The sequence below is a fragment of the Jaculus jaculus genome, chromosome 12 (assembly GCF_020740685.1).
Source record: "Jaculus jaculus isolate mJacJac1 chromosome 12, mJacJac1.mat.Y.cur, whole genome shotgun sequence".
NCBI classification, from domain to species: domain Eukaryota; kingdom Metazoa; phylum Chordata; class Mammalia; order Rodentia; family Dipodidae; genus Jaculus; species Jaculus jaculus.
In genome coordinates, this window is record NC_059113.1 from 32,754,096 (window position 1) to 32,774,403 (window position 20,308).

Here is a 20,308-nt window from a genome sequence, read left to right on the forward strand (position 1 = left end):
TGTTTAAAAAAAAGGGGGGGCTGGAGAGATGGCTTAGCGGTTAAGCACTTGCCTGTGAAGCCTAAGGACCCCGGTTCGAGGCTCGGTTCCCCAGGTCCCACGTTAGCCAGATGCACAAGGGGGCGCACGCATCTGGAGTTCGTTTGCAGAGGCTGGAAGCCCTGGCGCACCCATTCTCTCTCCCTCTATCTGTCTTTCTCTCTGTGTCTCTTGCTCTCAAATAAATTTAAAAAAAAAAAAGAATGGGCTGGAGAGATGGCTTAGCGGTTAAGCACTTGCCTGTGCAGCCTAAGGACCCTGGTTCAAGGCTCAGTTCCCCAGGACCCACGTGAGCCAGATGTACAAGGGGGTGCATGCATCTGGAGTTTGTTTGCAATGGCTGGAAGCCCTGGTGTGCCCATTCTCTCCCTATCTCTCTCTGTCACTCTTACATAAATAAATAAGAACAAAATTTTTTTTAAAAAAATGGGTTGGAGATATGGCTTAGCAGTTAAGTCACTTGTCTACAAAGCATAAGGACCAAGGTTCGATTCCCTAGTACCCATGAAAGCCAGATGCACAAGGTGGCACATGCATCTGGAGTCTGTTTGCAGAGGCTGAAGGCCCTGATGCACTCATTCTCATTCCCTCCCTCCCCCCCCCGTCTCTGTCTCTGTCTCTCTCTCTCAAATAAATAGATTTTAAAAACAAATTTAATTCAAAGGAGAAACTAACACACATGGGACCATACAGGAAACATTTTCAAAAACTATCACACCCACGAGTGTTTCTGGTGGACAAGCTGCTAATTAGTACTGAAGGGAAAAGAATTTCTTTTCCCAAATGCTAACCATCAAAGAATATTAAAGCAATCTTAAGTGTTCGGAGGAGGAGTGACTTTCATTAACACCAGTGGGTGACCCCTAATGGCCCTGTGGGACTCTTCTAATTGGCCACCACCACTCTTAACTAGCCAAATACATTCCTAAGAAGCCTTAACAGCCAATATTTTACAATCTATGTGGGCACAATGAATCTACTTTTCCAACAAAATCCAGGAGTTACTACCTTTATGAAGGCCACTACCAATTCACATGTTCTTTTTTAAAGGAAAATCACCCAACTACCATGGTCCAAACAACAATCAGAAAAATACAAAGTGCCAGAATGGAGAGATGATTTAGTGGTTAAGACAGTTGCCTGCAAAGCCTAAGGACTCACGTTTGACTCTCCAGGTCCCACATAAGCCAGATGCACAGTGATGCAAGCACACAATGTCACACATGTACGCAAGGAGGCACATGGGTCTGGAGTTCGACTGCAGTGGCTGGAGACCGTGGCATGCCAATTCTCTCTCTCTCATCCTCTTCCTCTACCTCTCCCTCTCCCCACCATTCTTGCCCTTTGCCATTAAAAAAAAAAAAAAAAAAAAAGGCCAGTCTGTTGGGCTTGCCTTTAAAAAAAGTACAAAGTGCCAGGCATGGTGGCACACACCTTTAATCCCAGCACTTGGGAGGCAGTGGTAGGAGGACTGTCATGAGTTCAAGGCCATCCTAAAACTACATAGTGAATTCCAGGTCAGCCTGAACTAGACTGAAACCCTATCAAGAAACCCCCCCCCCCAAAAAAAAGACAGACAGACAGAAAGAAAAATATAAAGTGTAAAGTGGGGCCAGAGAATGTCTTACTGGTTAAGGTGCTTGCCTGTGAAGCCTAAGGATCCAGTTTTGTTTCCCTAGGACCCACATAAGCCAGATGCACAAGGTGGTGCATGCATCTGGAGTTCATCAGCATTGGCTAGAGGCCCTGGCATGCCCATATTCTCTCTCTCTCAAATAAATAAATTAATTAATTAAATACCAGGAGACTTTAAAAAAGAAAAAGAAAATTACAAAGTGAAAACACCACTCTCAAAAATCTCAAATTTCCTTTCCAAATGTCACACCACCATCTTCTCAGCAACATTTAAAAGCATTTCCAAGGCAGAAAGGAATGAAATTTCGAGTTTCCTCTACATCACCAGCTGGTGCTAGACACTTCAACGTGCCTTCTGCCTCAAGTCCTCAAGCCAGGATTTCCACAACTGGTCCCCAGATTAGCAATAGTACATAGATGCCATTAAAAATGTGCATTCTTAAAGGGGTGCTTTTGTCTGGAGTTTGTTTGTAGTGGCTAGGAGCCCTGGTGTACCCATTCTCTCTGTCTTTCCTCCCCCACCTCGCTCTCAAAATGGATAAATATTTTTTTAAATGTGTGTTCTATTTGCTAGGCATGGTGGTGCATGCCTTTAATCCCAGAACTCAGGAGGCAGAGGTAGGAGGATCGTTGTGAGTTAGAGGCCGCCTTGCAAATACATAGTGAATTCCAGGTCAGCCTGTGCTACAGTGAGACCCTAACTCAAAAAACAATTTTTTTTAATTTGTTTAAGTGCATTCTGGGGCTGGAGAGATGGCTAGCGGTTAAGGCACTGCCTGTGAAGTCTAAGGATCCAGGTTCAATTCCCAGTACCCACATAAGCCAGCAGTACATGGTGATACATGCATCTGGAGTTCATTTGCAGTGGCTGGAGACCCTAGAACGCCCGTTCTCTATATGCCTCTTCCTCAAACAAATAAAATATTTTTAAATACACACACACACACACACACACACACACACGGCTGGAGGTAATGGCTTAACAGCTAAGGCACTTGCCTGCAAAGCCAAGGGATCCAGATTTGATTACCCAGAACCACCCCCATTAGCCAGATGCCCAAGGAGTGCGTATGACTGGAATTTGTTTGCAGCAGCTGTAGGCCACAGCTCGCCCATTCTCATTCGTTCGTTCTCTCTCTCTCTCTCTCTCTCTCTCTCTCTCTTTCTCCTTCTTTCTCTGTCAAATAAATAAAAATAATTTAAAAAATGTAAACTGGGCGTGGTGGCACACGCCTTTAATCTCAGCACTCTGGAGGCAGAGGAAGGTGGACTGCTGTGAGTTCAAGGCCACCCTGACACCACATAGTGAATTCCAGGTCAGCCTGGACTAGAAAGTGGGACCCTACCTTGAAAAACAAATAATAATAATAAATAAATAAATAAATAAAAATTAAAAATACATACATTCTTTGGACTGTAGATGTAGTTTAGCTCAACCCCAGCACCCCATAAAATCAAGAGTGGTAGTACACACCTGTAACCCCAGCATGTGGCCAGGAGGATCAGAAGTGCAAGGTCACTCTTAACTACATAGCAAGTTCAAGCCCAACTTGGGAGCTGGTGAGGTGGCTCACTGGTTAAAGGCACTTGCTGGTAAAGCCTGCCTGCTTGGGTTCAATTCCCCAGCACCTATGTAAAAGCCAGATGCAAAAGTAGTGCCTACCTTTAATCCCAGCACCGGAGAAGCAGAGAGGTAGGAGGATCACTGTTGAGCTCAAGGCTACCTTGAGTGAGACCCTACCTCAAAAAATTAAACTGGGGCTGGAGAGATGGCTTAGCGGTTAAGCGCTTGCCTGTGAAGCCTAAGGACCCCGGTTCGAGGCTCGGTTCCCCAGGTCCCACGTTAGCCAGATGCACAAGGGGGCGCACGTGTCTGGAGTTCGTTTGCAGAGGCTGGAAGCCCTGGCACGCCCATTCTCTCTCTCCCTCTCTCTATCTGTCTTTCTCTCTGTGTCTGTCGCTCTCAAATAAATAAATAATAAAAAAATTTAAACTGATACAAATATCTGACATTTGTAGTACTGTACATACATACATACACACACATAAATGTGCAAATAAATAAATAAACCAGTGGGCGTGGTGGTACACGCCTTTAATCCCAGCACTCAGAAGCCTGCTTAGGAGGATCACTGTGAGTTCAAGGTCAGCCTGAAACTACACAGTGAATTCCAGGTCAGCCTGGGCTAAAGCAAGACCCTACCTCAAAAAACCAAACAAAATAAAAACTAAATAAATAAACAAACCAACTCGGGGGTAGAGGTGAACCAAGCCCCTGGGGAATCCTGGTGCACAGTGGGTTTGAGAACCCCGAGTCTGTTCACATGGTCACTGCTGGCCACACTTTCAATGAGCAAATGAAAATTCCCACAACACCCAGCCAGGAGGCCCGTCAGTGCCCACATCTGGCCCTAAAGCAAGCTGCCACACGGTATTTGTAGCTCAATTATCTGTGCCATTTGGTAGCCTCTGTTAGCCAGGGTGTGAGCAATGTAACAATGACATTACCAAAGAGGTACGGGAGCAGAAGGATGCAGCCTGCACTCAGAAGTGATTAATTATAAATGCTTTCAAATCCACATCATGCATTAGTCCTGACTGGCCAGCAGTCCCTAAGGACTAGCCTGTTTCTTCTCCCTGTTCCATTTGTCAACCAGGTTACATGACAAACACTGGAGTCCCTTTATTTACAGCCTTCTGTGGGCTCAATTCTTGCACTGCCCTTAACAGAGAGAATTAAGTTACCTGTCCTTTCTCTAGAACAGGCTAAAAGGTTCAGTACACTCCGCCTAGGCCGGGATCACTAGGGAGAGGCCTTTCAGAGGCCAGGAACAAAGAAAGCCCTCTCCGAACCTGGAAATGCTGGGAATGAGTCACCAGAAGAATCCACACATTCAGGGAACACTAACAATGCTGAGACCTGGTTCCAAGGAGACAGGCTTTTTTTTTTTTTCCATCAACCCTAATCTAGAGTCTGTCATATAAAGTGCCTCAATAAAATACTGACACCCAATGGCAGTGCTTCCACAGATCCTAAGGTTAGGAGAGAACCAGGACACTCACAACCAATTCACAATTCCCAGCCTTCCAGCAAAGCTAGCTGGTGGTGATCTCCAGATCAAAGACTTACCCTACAATGTCGGGAAGGCCCTTTGTGCTAAGGCCCTCTCCACAGGAGAATCCTGGAATTCCTGGTGGGAATCTGTGCAGTGTTTTTGTTTTGCTGAGCAGTACACGCATGTGTGTGCAGGTGTGCGGCCCCATGCCAGAGGAGAGCAAGCGTCATCCCCTGTCATTCTTCCGCTTTACTCCCTTGACAGGGATTCCCTCGCTGAACCTGGAGCTGCCGGGGTTGGTTTTCTTTTTTAAACAGACAAGCTGACCAGAGAGCCCCAGCCATTCTCTGGTCCAGTCTCTGCCCACTCCCACCCACCCACAACTGGTTATAGGACACCACGTGTGGCTGCATCTTAATGTTTGTTTGTTTGGGAGGGGTCTCGCTCTAGCCCAGGCCAATCTGGAATTTACTATGTAGTCTTAGGGTGGCCCCAAAGTCCTCCTACCTCTGCCTCCCAAGGTGCCGGGATTAAGCGTGTGCACAAAAAAGTAAAAAATAAATAAATAAATAAAAATAAATAAATGTGTACAGAAGCGCTCCCAGCCGGGTTTTGTTTTTGACATGGGTGCTAGGGATCAAACACATACCAGCTCATCAGTGCTTGCATGGCAAGTACTCTTACAGGCTCAGCCATCTGTCAGCCATGCTCTTGAGTTTTTAAAGGCTGCTAAGAAAGCATCAAGATTTTAGGACCTGGACAACTTAACCATCTTACTGGAAACAGGTATGGTCAAACATATCCATAGATGGAAGTGAGTGCATATACAACACTTATTTCGCTGTATTTGCTAAGTTTCTATTTTTAGACACTATGAACAAGCTAATTAAGAAATAAAATGTGGGAGGCAGAGGTAGGAGGATCACCTTGAGTGACAATACAATGAATTCTAGATCATCCTGGACTACAGTGAGACCCTATCTTGGGGGGAAAAAAATTACTGAGGCTGGCGAAATGGCTTAGCAATTAAGGAACTTGCGTGCAAAGCCAAAGGAACCAGGTGCGATTTCCCAGAACCCACATAAGCCACATGCACAAGGTGGTGTATGCATCTGGAGTTCATTTGCAGTGGCTGAAGGCCCTGACGCACCATTTCTCTCCCTCTCCCTGCCTATTTCTCTTTCTCTTTCTCCCTCTCTCTCTCTCAAAAAAATAAAGAAAAGTAAAATATTCATTTAAAAAAGGAAAACAAATTGCCAGGTGTGGTGACACATGCCTTTAATCTCAGCCATGAGCTCAAGGCCACCCTGGGAATACACAGTGTATATTCCAGAGCAAGACCCTACCTCAAAAAAAACAAAAACAAGCTGGGCGTGGTGGTGCATGCCTTTAATCCCAGCACTGGGAGGCAGAGGTAGGAGAATAGCCGTGAGTTCGAGGCCACCCTGAGACTCCATAGTGAATCCCAGGTCTGCCTGGGCTAGAGTGAGACCCTACCTCAAAAAAACAAAAACAGAAAAAGAAAAATCCATTGACTGACTTATCAGAAAGATTGTCAATTTTCAAAAACTACCAGCTGGTCACAGTCATTTAAGATTACATATGTCAAAAATAAAACAAGCAGGATGAGTCAGACTGGGTTCCAGTGAGACCCTACCTACAAAAAAGAAAAAAGATTAAAATAAAATAAGCTGGGCGTGGTGGCACACACCTTTAATCCCAGCACAGGGAGGCAGAGGTAGGAGGATCATCATGAGTTCAAGGCCAGCCTGAGACCACATAGTGAATTCCAGGTCAACCTGGGCTAGAGCAAGACCCTACCTAGAAAAACCAAAAGGGGGAGGGGGGAATAAATACTGGAGGGGGAAGAGAAAGAAAAAAAGAACAGTGGAGCCAGGTGTGGTGGTTGCATGCCATGAATCCCAGCACAGGGAGGCTGAGGTAGGAGGATCACTGTGAGTTCAAGGCCAGTCTGAAGCTACAGAATGAGTTCCAGGTCATTCTGGGCTAGAGTGATACCCTACCTTAAAAACAAACAAGAAAGAAAAAAAAAGCAATGGAACATGATGACTCACACCTTTAATCCCAGAATTTGGGAGGCAGAAGCAGAAGGATCACCATGAGTTTGAGGCCATCCTGGGCTACAGAATAGTTTTCAGGTCAGCCTGGACTAGAGCAAGACTCTACTTCAAAAATAAAAAATGGGCTGGAGAGGTGTCTTAGCACTTAAGGCGATTGCCTGGAAAGCCAAAGGACTTCAGTTCCATTCCCCAGGACCCATTCAAGCCAGATGCACAAAGTGGCACATGCGTCTGGAGTTCGTTTGCAGCAGCTAGAGACCCTAGCGCACCAATTCTCCCATTCTCCCTCTCTCTCAAATAAAAAAAATAGGGCTGGAGAGATTGCTTAGCAGTTAAGGGCTTGTCTGTGAAGCCTAAGAACCCTGGTTCAAGGCTCTATTCCCCAGGACCCACATAAGCCAGATGCACAAGTTGACACATGCATCTGGAGTTTGTTTGCAGTGGCTGGGGCCCCTGGTGCACCCACTCACTCTCTTTCTCTCTCTCTCCCTCTCTCTTTCTCTGTCACTCTCAAATGAATAAGTAAAAATAAACAAAAAAAAGTTAAATCAAAAATAAAAGTATAGGGCTGGAGAGATGGCTTAGAGGTTAAGGTGTTTGCCTGCAAAGCCAAAGGACCCAGGTTCAACTCCCCAGGACCCATGTAAGCCAGATGCACAAGGGTATGCATGCATCTGGAGTTCATTTGCAGTGGCTGGAGGCCCTGACATGTCCATTCTCTGACTATTTCTCTCTCCACTCTCTCTCAAATAAATAAATGAAAAAAATTATTAAAATAATAATAAAATAAAAGTATATATATTATAATATAAAAAGAGCCAAGTGTGGTGATGCATGTCTTTAATCCCAGCACTCAGGAGGCAGAGGTAGGAGGATCACTATAAGTTCAAGGCCATCCTGAGACTACATAGCAAATTCCAGGTCAGCCTGGGCTAAAAACCAAAATTAAAAAATAAACAGTGCAGTCTATAAGGGATCAATAAATATGTGTCTCCCACCCCTCCAGAACTACTTATTAGAGATTGACTATGACCATGACTATACCTATTAATATGCCCATACTGAGTTGGGCACAAGTACTGGCCTCAAAGATGTCACAGTATCACAAAGTCTCAGACACATAATGTGCAAAATATTTTAATAGACTGTGACAGAGCAGAGGAAGAGGGGCCCAAACACTGACGCTGGCAAGCAAAGGCATCACAGAAGAGATTTGCTTAAATGGGACACACGTAATTTCAAAATCTAGCAGACAAGAGTGGGCCATGATGGCCCACACCGGTAATTCCAGCCCTGGAGAGGCTGAAGCAGAAAGATCATGAGTTTAAGGTCAACGTGGGCTATATTATTAGGGCCCTAAAAGACAAATTTAAAAGGTCCAGCAGAGTAAAACTACATAATTCCTTACATCCTGCCCATCCTCAAAACCCTCAAATCCAAGGCTCAGAGTCACCAGATGCTCAAGCCATAAAACACTCACACCCTACCCACACAGGACAGGAAAGCTCTGCGAACAACATGCATTTTCATGGAATCCAAGTTTCTTAGCACTTTAGTCCACAAAGAACTGAAAGTTGCCGCCCCAAACAAAATTAGGAAGAAAAAAAAAGTTAACTTCAGGAAAAGCCAAACCACTAAAATAAATCAAAGTCCCCAAAACTTTTCAACTACATCTGCAGGACTCTTATCAGAATCTTAACTCTTGGGAAATCCACGCCTCATTATGAAAGAAAGTTACATAAGCGTCAAATATATTTCCAGAGGGTTTCTACAAGGATGGGTCATTTTTTCAAGACAGCACATACTGTGCCAGGTGGTATCACTTGAAATTTTCACATATCCTCACAACTCAAGTGCTTGGCACCATACATCTTGCAGGGGAGAGAGTTCTCCAGAGCTCCTATCCCCGCAGCTCCGGGTACAGGGAGAGATGGGCATACCCCACAGAACGATCCAAACTCGTTCCTGGTCCAGCAGCTAGCAGGATGCAGACAGTTCTGAATCACGTGTTACAGTATTTTGCACTTTACCTAACTCTCTAATAACCAGTGCTTACAAAGGGAACAACTCAAGACAGGTACAGATAAAGTAGCCCAACTGTAGATAGTTTTTTGATAAGACAAAAGCAAACAAACAGATAAATAAAGACATCCAGTGGTGCTTCCCCAATGCAATCATTTGTCCCAACACAAACACCAGAATAACTACCATTCAGAAACAAATTCCAGTTCCTCTTGTATTCATTTAAATGCAGATGAAAACTTAATTATCAGTAAAAAGCCAATCAGTGCTGTGTGGATTCAGTATCTGACTCTACCACTCTGAGTTACAATACACAGGTTTCCTGCCCACCCTTGATTATGTAATGAGGGGGGATGTTGGTCATTACAACTCTCCTTTTCCAATCTATTTCAACGCATTCCAACCCCTTCCCTTCACAGGTGTTTTCTAGAGGCGCAAAGGAAAACTTCATACTTCTCTTTCCATCATTTTTGGGCGAATGTTAAAGAGCAAAAGGCAAGGATTTTGGAGGGACCCCTGAACATTAGCTTTTAAAAATCTTGTGAGTGCTGTGGAACGTCTGGGAGATGGGGCTTCGAGATGTGACACTATCGCTGGGTGACCTTAAAACTTCATCTTTGGGCCTCAGTCCCTCCCATCAGAACCACGGATGGTTAAGCCACCAGCCTCTCTTGAAGCCGACTTCAAATATGTCTCTAACACGGCTCTACAGGGAAGGGGAAGCGCTCGAAGGGACAGAGGCACTGGGCTAAGGGACTTCCACCCGCCCTGCTGGGGTTTCTAGGGAGCTCAGGATGCACCCCCAGCCCCTGCAGCCCCCCGCAAAGCCACTAAGCCAACTTCAGGTTGCAAACAAAAAACTTGTTGGCCCGGACTCCTCTAGGAAGAAGAGGCTGCCACTTCCAAGGCGCTCGACTCGCGCTCCCAGGGAGCCGCCCCACGGGAAGAGAGAGAGAGAGAGAGAGAGGGAGGGTCTCCCGGAAGAGGCCGCCCCCCCATTCACCCACCCCGATGAGCCTGGCAGGGCCGCCGAGCAGGGTCTCTGACATCCCACGCGGAACAAAAGGCAGCTTGGAGCTGGCTCTGCCGCCCCCGACCCCTCTTGCGCCGTAGGAGTGAGGACCGGGGAGGGGGAACCTGGTCCTGGGGGCGGGAAAGGAGCCCCCCTCCCGCAGGGGCGGAAGGAGAGGGATGGGAGCCGGGGATCCAGGACCCAGAGGAGGGTCCCCTCCCCCGACTCCTGGAGGGAGGCCGGGCAGCGCTCCGCACGGGGGCGACTGGGAAGGGAAGGGGCGTCGGGTGCTCCCGGGAGGGGAAGAACGTGCTCCGACAGCGACCGGGCTCGGGGATCTGGGTGGGAGTCAGGAGAGCACCCTCAAGGAGAAAACGGGGGGGAGGGTCCCCTGCAGCAGAAAGGAGGGACCCCCCCGGTGGGGAGGGTGCCATGCTCAGGCTGGCGGGGCGGGGCCTGACTGGAAGGCACAGTCCAGCCCCGGGTGGGGTTCGGCTGGGGCGGCGGGGTGCACGCTCTAGGGGTGTGCGGGGCGTAAAGGGGGGGGAAGCCTGTGCTCTAGGGGTGTCGGCGCCCTCGGGCCCCGCCCCGGCTCGCGAACCCCGCGAGGTTCCGCCGCCTCTCACCTCCATTCCTCCCGGCGCGCGCGAGGCCACGGCTGCGGACGCCGGCAACGCTGGACCGACAGGAGCGACCCGAGCCCGTGCAGCGTTTGACACCCACACGCCAGCCAACATGGCGGCCGGGAGGGGGCGCGCCGGCGGCGTGTGCGCGCGCGCGCGCGCAGGCCCCGCCCCCCGGGCCCGCCGAGGCCCCGCCCCGCGCCTGGCCACGCCCCTCCGGACTCACAGAGGCCCCGCCTCCTGGCCGGTCGGACCCGCCCACACGCGTGGTCCCCGCCCAAGCCTCTCCCCTCACCACCCCTGGCGGAGTGTCCCCCCACGGTTCTCACCGCGCTGCACACCCTGGACCTGAGTGCCCCCCAAAAAGCCTCCCCCCCAGCTCCCAGCGTCGCAAACCCTGGCAAATGAATACTCCCGCCCCGCACGCTCGGAACCTACCCCACGTCCTTCCAACCCCATCAACCACCCCCCTCACCCAGGACAGACGAACTGACCTCACCCACTCTCCTCCTTAAGTCCCCAAGCGCGGAACCTCGCCATTCTGCCCCAAACCACCGCCTCTTACCCTAGGAATTTGCATTAGAAAAACAGTGTCAGGGGCTGAAGAGATGGCTTAGCGGTTAAGGCGCTTGCCTGCGAAGTAGAAGGACCCAGGTTCTATTCCCCGGAACCCACGTAAACCAGATGCAGTGGCTGGAAGCCCTGGTGCACCCATTCTCTATCTCTCTCCCTCTCTCGTAAGAAATAAATAAAATAAAAATAGAAAAAAAGAAAAATATTGCTGAGATACAGGCTTCTCTTGGGAAGCAGATTCTGGAAGGAGGTCACAGGGCCTCCAGGGGCACTGGTCAGAGTTGATTTATTTAGCTACAAGTGTGTTCCCTGCATGAGAACTCACTGATGTGTATGCTTTTATAGGAGGTAGATTTCAATAAAATATACTGGAAAAAATTATTCTGAGAAGGGGTCTACAGTCTTAAGAAGGCTACTGAAGTGACTGAAGACAAAAGGTGGAACAAGCCGGACATGGTGGCGCACACCTTTAATCCCAGAACTCGGGAGGCAGAGGTAGGAGGATCACCGTGAGTTCAAGGCCACCCTGAGACTACATAGTGAATTCCAGGTCGGCCTGAGCTAGAGTGAGACCCTACCTCGGAAAAAAAAAAAAAAAAAGTGGAACTTTTGGGGTCACCAGGGTCCCTGGGCTTCACAGAAATTGGTCTCTCCCATATACAACACATAAGTCTGAAGCACCTCTTCCCCTTGGTTCTGTTGTCAGCACACACAAAGCACCTACTGTGTGTCAAGCAGTGTGCTGGGCACAGAGACAAACCCGAGGGCATGGAATGAGGGCAGAGCCTTGCACAAGCGAAGCAGGCCACGGCCTCCCCAGAGGGAGTTTCTTAGGAGGGTCAGAACTGGGCTGAACATCAAAGCTCAGCAGGAGACAGCATGGAGTCCTCACAGTGAGAGCCACATATGAATTAGAGCTAAAGTGACAGGACGGGACACTATTCTTGTGACCAGGTTGTGCCCGGAAATCCCATTTAGCCCTTGCTCACTGAAGGACTGAGCTTCTCTTAGCAACAGATGCATTTACTCAATAGAGCACCCAGATGGGTCTCATAAACTGGGATCTAGAGTTCTTCACTCTGGAAAAAAAGAAAGAAACGCAATAAAGCCCGCGTGGAGTCCTAACACATCTGCCACCAAAACAAGTCTCACTCTGGCCCAGGCTGACCTGGAATTCACTATGTAGTCTCAGGGTGGCCTCAAACTCACTGTGATCCTCTGACCTCTTCCTCCCGAGTGCTGGGGTTAAAGGCGTGCGCCACTACACCCAGCAATAAAAATTTTTTTAAACTAGGCATAGTGACACACGCCATTAATCCCAGCACTCGGGAGGCAGAGGTCGGAGGATCGCCTGTGAGTTTGAGGCCACCCTGAGACTACATAGTGAATTCCAGGTCAGCCTGAGCCAGAGTGAGACTCTACCTTGAAAATCAAAAAAAATTGGGGGGAAGGGGAGAGAATTATCATGGTTTATTGTCTGTAAATATGAAAGTTGTCAATTAAAAAAATTTAAACCAGGCGTGGTAGCACACGCCTTTAATTCCAGCACTCAGGAGGCAGACATAGAGAATTGCCAGGAGTTTGAGGCCACCCTGAGATTACATAGTGAATTCCAGGTTAGGTAAAGCAAAACTCCACCTGGAAAAAAAAAAAAAAAATTAAATCTGGCTTGGTAGCACATGCCTTTAATCCCAGCACTCAGGAGGCAAAGGTAGGAGGATCACTGAGTTTGAGACCTCCCTGAGACTACATAGTGAATTTCAGGTCAGCCTGAGCTAGAGTGAGACCCTACCTTAAAAAAAAAAACAAAAACTTGAAAGTCAAACTTGGAAAAGCATGATTCCTTGCCTCCCCATTCAAAGGTCACAGCCCATATTTCTTTCCAAGGTCACAGTCAATATTTCTATAGTGAAAGACAAATTAGCAAGAGCAAAGGATCATACTTATACAATCTTTTTCTTTTTGGGGGGGGAGAGGGGTTCAAGATAGAGTCTCTCACTCTAGCCCAGGCTGACCTGGAACTCTGTAATCTCAGGCTGACCTGAAACTCACAGTGGCCCTCCTACCTCTGCCTCCCAAGTGCTGGGATTAAAAGTATGTGCCAGGGCTGGGGAAATGGCTTAGTGGTTAAGCACTTGCCTGTGAAGCCTAAGGACCCCGGTTCAAGGCTCGATTCCCTTTCTCTCTCTCTCTCTCTCTCTCTCTCTCTCTCTCTCTCTCTCTCTCTCTCTCTCTCTCTCTCTCTCTCCCTCTTCCTCTCTGTGTCTGTTGCTCTCAAATAAATAAATAAAAGTAAACAAAAAAAATTAAAAGTATGTGCCATCACACATGGTTTATTGAACCATTTAGGTTGCATAGGAACGTTCAGAAATGAGGACTAGGTAAAAGAGTTTACATCTGATGAAGAATTGAACAGCCATGAAGAAATGTGACTAGCCTAATGCAACAGACTAGGGGAGGGGAAACAAGGCTTGTCCAGATTCTTTTTGGCCTCTGGGTTGCATTCCTTTCTGGATAGAGGTAGAACCCCTTCTGAACTGAAGCCAGAGGCATAGCTCCGTGTTGTCACCCTCAGCAGCCTGAACAGTTTCCTTAATCTTTTTTTTTTAATTTTTTTGTTTATTTTTATTTATTTATTTATTTATTTATTTATTTGAGAGGGACAGACAGAGAGAGAAAGAGGCAGATAGAGAGAACGGGTGCACCAGGGCCTCCAGCCTCTGCAAACCAACTCCAGATGCGTGCGCCCCCTTGTGCATCTGGCTAACGTGAGTCCTGGGGAATCAAGCCTCGAACCAGAGTCCTTAGGCTTCACAGGCAAACGCTTACCCGCTAAGCCATCTCTCCAGCCCAGTTCCCTTAGTCTTTTAAGGACCTCAACTCATGCATGGCTAGGATTAGTAGCTTCAGTTTGAATGCATTTTTGGTTTATTTTATTTTATTTATGGGAAAGAGAGAAAGTGGGCATGCCGGAGCCTGTGAACCTGGCTTTATGTGGATAGTGAGAAATCAAACCCAGGCCATCAGGCTTTGCAAACAAATGAACCATCTCCCCAGCCCCAAATTTTTGGGTTTTGAGGCAGGGTCACACTTTGGCCCAGGCTGACCTAGAACTCTCTACCATTTTCGTGCATTAATACTCAGTGGGTTGAGTTTTTGTTGTTTTTGTTTTCTTTTGTTTTTGATTTTTCCAGGTAGGATTTCACTCTAGCCCAGGCTTGGTTTAGGTTTTGAGGCAGTGTCTCATTCTAGCTCAGGCTGACCGGAACTCACCTGGTAGCCACAGGCTAGCCTCAAACTCATTGCAACCCTCCTACCTTCACCTTCTTGAGTACTGGGATTAAAGGTGTATGCTACCACACCTCCTTTGAAGCTATTATTTTATTTACTTTTATTTATTTATTTTTGTTTTTTCAAGGTAGGGTCTCATTCTAGCTCAGGCTGACCTTGGAATTCACTGTGTAGTCTCAGGGTGGCCTCAAACTCATGGTGATCCTCCTACCTATGCCTCCCCAGTGCTGGGATTAAAGCACCACACCCAGCTAGAAGCTATTATTTTAAAAGGTTAGTTAGAAGCCCAATTGAGATCACAGGGTGGTTCCTCAGAGGCCTCAGACTAGTTTATAATTGATAAGGTAAATCTATAGATAACTGGGCAGAAGGTAGGATATCTTTTACTATAAACAAGTTAACTGTCTTGTTTGACATTACCAGAAAATGTCTGGGAAAGGGATAAGGCTCTACCTAAGGTCAGGTACATTTGGGCCTTAAGTCTAGTTCATTGCTATTTAACATAAAATATCAGTTTTGTTTTTTTTTCAAGGTCCCAGGGTCTCACTCTAGCTCAGTCCTGACCTGGAATCCACTATGTAGTCTCAGGGTAGTCTCTAACTCACCGTGATCCTCCTACCTCTGCCTCCCAAGTGCTGGGATTAAAGGCGTGCTCCACCACGCCCGGCAGAAATAATATTCTTTACTGCAGGGTTAGGTGGACATGCCTTTAACCCCAGCACTGGGGAGGCAGAGGTAGGAGGATCGCGGAGAGTTAGAGGTCACCCTGAGACTACATAGTGAATTCTAGGTCAGCCTGAGATAGAGTAAGACCCTACCTCAAAAAAAAAAAAAAAAAGAATATTATTTCTGTCAGCAACCTTCACAGAAAATGTTAACTATGCTGGAATAAGAGGCAGAGAGAGAGAGAGAAAGGCACACCAGGGTTTCTAGCCACTGCAAATGAAGTCCAGACACATGTATTACCTTGGGCAGCTTGCTTATGTGGGTACTGGGGAATCGAACCTGGATCCTTAGGCTTTGCAGGCAAGCACCTTAACCTCTAAGCCATCTTTCCAGCACATGTGCTGGAATTCTTGCTTCTCAACTGGCTGGCTAAAGGCTTCAACCAGACTCCAGGGTGAAGGGCTCCCTTCCCTTTTTATTTTCTGTCTTTTAATCCTGCCTCATGATGACTCTACTACCAGACAGGGTAGGTCGCAGAACTGTAGGGCTAGTTCTTACACAGAATGAAGTTAAAAATGTTTTGTTTGTTTGTTCAAATTAGGGTCTTCCTCTAGTCCAGGCTGACCTGGAATTCACTATGTAGTCTCAGGATGGCCACAAATTCACAGCAATCCTCCTACCTTTGTCTCTCAAGTACTGGGATTAAAAGTGTGCACCACCACACCCAGCTTTTTTTTTTTTTGTTTTTCTGTTTTGCTTTTGGGTAGGGTCTTACTCTACTCAGGCTGACCTAGAATTCCACCCTCAAGTCTCAGGGTGACCTTGAATTTACAGCGATCCTTCTACCTCTGCCTCCCGAGTGCTGGGATTAAAGACATGCACCACCATGCCTGGTTTAAAATATTTTGGGCGGGGGGAGGGCTAGAGAGATGGTTTAGCAGTTAAGCTCTTGCCTGTGAAGCTTAAGGACCCGGGTTCGAGGCTCGATTCCCCAGGACCCACGTTAGCCAGATGCACAAGGGGGCGCATGCGTCTGGAGTTTGTTTGCAGTAGCTGGAGGCCCTGGCACGCCCATTCTTTCTCTCTTTGTCTGTCACTCTCAAATAAATAAATAAATAAATTTAAAATCATATTTATTTATCTCAATGACTGAAAGAGGCAGACAGAGAGAACACAAGAATACCAGGGCCTCTTGGCCCAGCAAATAAACTCCAAATGCATGCACCAATTTGTGCATCTAGCTTTACATGGGTACTGGGGAATCTAAGCCAGGATGTCAGGCATTGTAAGTAAGTGCCTTTAAAGGCTGAGCCATCTCTCCAGCCCACAAATATTTCTGGGTTTGATGGCTGGCTTTGGTGGACGGGAATTCTACTTTCTATGACCTGCCTTAGAGAACCAAGGGGAAATGAAGAACAGAAAAGGATCAGAGAGACTTTGCTGCTGAGGCCCCTGGGATGTCCTTCAGTTCAAAGGATTCATACAAAAAGCCACACTTGGGGGTGTTGCATTCTGAGCCCCTGTGCCTTGAAATTATGAACCCACCCCCCCAGCCTCAGTTTACAATTTGAGGAGCAGTGGCAGTAGAGTGGAAGTGGGGTGCGGGAACACAGCTCCACACTGCTCCTGCAACAGCCTGAGAAGTTCTTTCAGAAACCTCCATTCAGATAAAATGAGGATTCTTTTCAATTTTTTAAAATTTTTTAAATTTTTAATTTTTTTTGTTGTTATTTGATTTATTTTAGAGCAACAGACAGAGAGAAAGAGGCAGAGGTAGAGAGAGAGAATGGGCACACCAGGGCCTCCAGCCACTGCAAAGGAACTCCAGACGCGTGTGCCCCCTTGTGCATCTGGCTAACGTGGGTCCTGGAGAATCGAGCCTCAAACTGGGGTCCTTAGGCTTCACAGGCAAGCGCTTAACCGCTAAGCCATCTATTGAGCCCTCAATTTATTTTATTTTATTTTATTTTATTGTTTTTTTGAGGTAAGGTGTTATTCTAGCTAGCCCAGGCTGACCTGGAATTCACTCTGTATTCTCAGGGTGGCCTCAAACCACCTCACCGGCTGAAATGGTGGGCAATGCCCTTAGTCCCAAAACTCAGGAGGCTGAGGCAGGAGGATTGCTACTGTTCAAGACCTGGGGCTACAGAGTGAGTTCCAGGTCATCCTGTGTTAGAGTGAGTCTCTGCATGAGGAAAAAGATTTGAGGGCTGGAATGATGGCTTAGCAGTTAAGGCATTTGCCTGCAAAGCCAGGTTCTATTCCCCAGAACCCACATACGCCAAATGAACAAGGTGCAGCTTGTGTCTGGAGTTCATTTGCAGCAGCTGAAGGCCCTAGAACACCCATTCTCTTTCTGCCTCCAGAGTAAGGGGCTCCTTTCCCTTTAGATAGTCCCTTAACTTTCCCCGTCATGTTATCTTGTCTCAAGGTGATTTATAAGACATAAGGGATACAAGTCCCAGAGATTGTGATATGAAAATTTGGGATGACTCTAAGACTGACAAAGCCATTCTGAGTTGTTGGTTGAACTTTAACCCAGGAGTTAGGGTGCCAGATTGTCTGGGTCACACAAAACTTCCACTGAGTCAGAGGACTCAAGGGTCATGTCTTAGGAATTTGATGAATGAAATCTGCAAACTAGGGCCAGGGAGATGTGTCGGTGGTTGCCTGGACCGGTGTTTGCATACACAGCCTGTAATCCTGGGTTCAATCCCCCAGTACTCACATAAAACCAGATGCACAAGGTGATCCATGCATCTGGAGTTCATTTGCAGTGGCTAAAGGCCCTGGCATGCCCATTCTCTCTCTCTCTCTTTGCTTCTTATTCTCTCTCTCTCTCTCTCTTGCTTGCTCGCTTGCAAATAAATAGCTGGGTGTGGTGGCACACACTTTTAATGCCATCACTTGGGAGGCCAAGGTAGGAGGATCACTGAGTTCAAGGCCAGCCTGAGACTACATAGTGATTCTAGTTCAGACTGAGCTAGAGCGAGTCCCTACCTCAAAAACAAAAACAACAACAACAACAAAGAACTTCTTTGGGGTGGGGAGCAGTACTGTGGATTGAACCTAATGTTACAAATGCTCAGAGCCCTAGAATTTCCTTCCAGTAGGGAAATGTCTTCTATCAATATTACCCAGTGTGCTGAACGCTAGCCATATATAGTTCACACCTGAAAATGTGTCAATTGTAATTAAGGAACTGAATTTTTTAAACTTTAATTAACTTTCATTCACCTAAATTTAATTACCAGTATATGGCTAGACACTACCATGCTGAGCAGTGCTGATCTGAAATCTTACAAAAATTCCACAAGTGTGTGTGTGTGTGTGTGTGTGTGTGTGTGTGTGTGTTGTATAGTGTACGCATGTGTGTGCAGATGCACGTACCCCACGTGCATTCAGGCAGAGACTAGAGAGAGCAGATACAGCTCTCCATCACTCTTCTGCTTCATTTCCTTGAGATAGTTTCTCCCTGAACCTCCGCTGACCAGGAAGCTCCAGTGGAACCTTCTCCACAGCCCTTGGCACCGGAATTACAGGCATACACAGTCACACCTGGCTTTCACTTGGATATTGAGATCAAACACCGGTTCTCAGGCTTGAATTAGCAAGTGCTCTTGCCACTTTTTTTTTTTTTTTCTTTTTGGCGTTTTAAAAACAAATATTTATTTAGGCCAGGTATGGTGGTGCACACCTTTAATCCCAGCACTCAAGAGGCAGAGGTAGGAGGATCCCATGAGTTTGAGGCCACCCTGAGACTACATAGTGAATTTCAGGTCAGCCTGAGCAATAGTGAAAGCCTACCTCTAAAAAAATTTTTTTAATTTAGTTATTTTCATTGTTGGTGTTTTTTTATTTATTTTTGTTCATTTTTGTTTATTTACTTGACAGCAACACACAAAGAGGTAGAGAGAGAGAGAGAGAATGGGCATGCCAGGGCCTCCAGCCACTGCAAATGAACTCCAGAAGCATGCGCCCTCCTGTGCCTCTGGCTAACGTGGGTCCTGGGGAATTGAGCCTCGAACCAGGGTCCTTAGGCTTCACAGGCAAGCACCTAACCGCTAAGCCATCTCTCCAGCCCTGGTGTTATTTTGAGGTATGATCTTACTCTAGTCTAGGCTACCTAGAATTCACTATGCAGTCTCAAGGTGGCCTTGTACTCAAGGTGATCCTCCTACCTCTGCCTGCTGAGTGCTGGGATTAAAGATATGCACTGCCATGCCTGGCTCTTATTTAGTTATTTGACAGAGAGTATGGGCATGCCAGGGCCTCCTTCCATGGCAAACTAATTCCAGAAGCATGTGTCACTTTGTGCATCTGGCTTCACATGGGTACTAGGGAATTGAACCCAAGCCTTCGGGCTTTCCAAGCAAGTTCCTTTAACCACAGAGCAATATCTCCAGCTTTTTTGTTGACACAGTGGTACTTGGAAAAATGTAGAATGAACACAAAACACGCAAAATATGATTTAAAGGAGGACTCGGGGGGGATGCACTCCAGGGCTCCTTGTACTGACTGTACTCACAGCTTTCAGTCAAAGCTATGGGGAGTCTGAGTATAAGGATCGCGAGGGCTGGAGAGATGGCTTAGCGGTTAAGGCACATGCCTGTGAAGCCTGAGGACCCCAGTTCGATTCCCCAGGTCCCACATAAGCCAGATGCACAAGGTGGCGCATGCATCTGGAGTTCGTTTGCAGTGGCTAGAGGCCCTGGTGTGCTCATTCTCTCTCTCTCTCTCTCTCTCTGTCTCTAATAAATAAATATAATAAATAATAAAATAAACTGAATAATAAATAAAAAATACATGACTTCAAGAAATCTTTGGAGAAGCTAGGAGTTGAAGCTCCGCCCAAAGTGCATATTCTTCTATGTCCTCAGGTTTAGCTAGTGCAGATTACTCTGTAATTCCTAAATTCCTAGCTTGAGATTCACACACCCTAATTTAGCTTGATATCCACACTTTTTTTTTTTTTTTTTTTTCTGTTTTTCAAGGTAGGGTCTCACTCTAGCCCAGGCTGACCTGGAACTCACTATGGAGTCTCAGGATGGCCTCACACTCACAGTGATCCTCCCGCTTCTGCCTCCTGAGTGCTGGGATGAAAGGCAGGCGTGCGCCACCATGCTGGGCTTTTTGCCTTTTGGAAACAGGATGAGACAGGGTTTCAGAGCCCAGGCTGGCTGCAAACTTGCAACATATCTGAGGCTGATCTTGAACTCCTGATGCTATTGCCTCCATCTCCCAATTGCTGGGATTAGAGGCAGGCCTGAAAAGACAAGAAATTAGGGTTTGGAGGGATGTCAGGGCTCA

The 20,308-nt window shown here is 47.0% G+C and overlaps 1 protein-coding gene across 2 annotated transcripts in view; it reads right to left on the reverse strand.

Annotated features, from left to right (window-relative positions):
* Window positions 1-10,587, reverse strand: part of Epn2 (epsin 2) — a 90,899-nt gene extending 80,312 nt beyond the window's left edge. For both annotated transcript variants that reach the window (XM_045131642.1, XM_045131641.1), the window contains exon 1: window positions 10,472-10,587. The gene's annotated coding sequence lies outside the window, so the exon portion shown is untranslated. The remainder of the gene's footprint in view (window positions 1-10,471) is intronic.
* Between the last annotated feature and the right edge of the window lie 9,721 nt (window positions 10,588-20,308).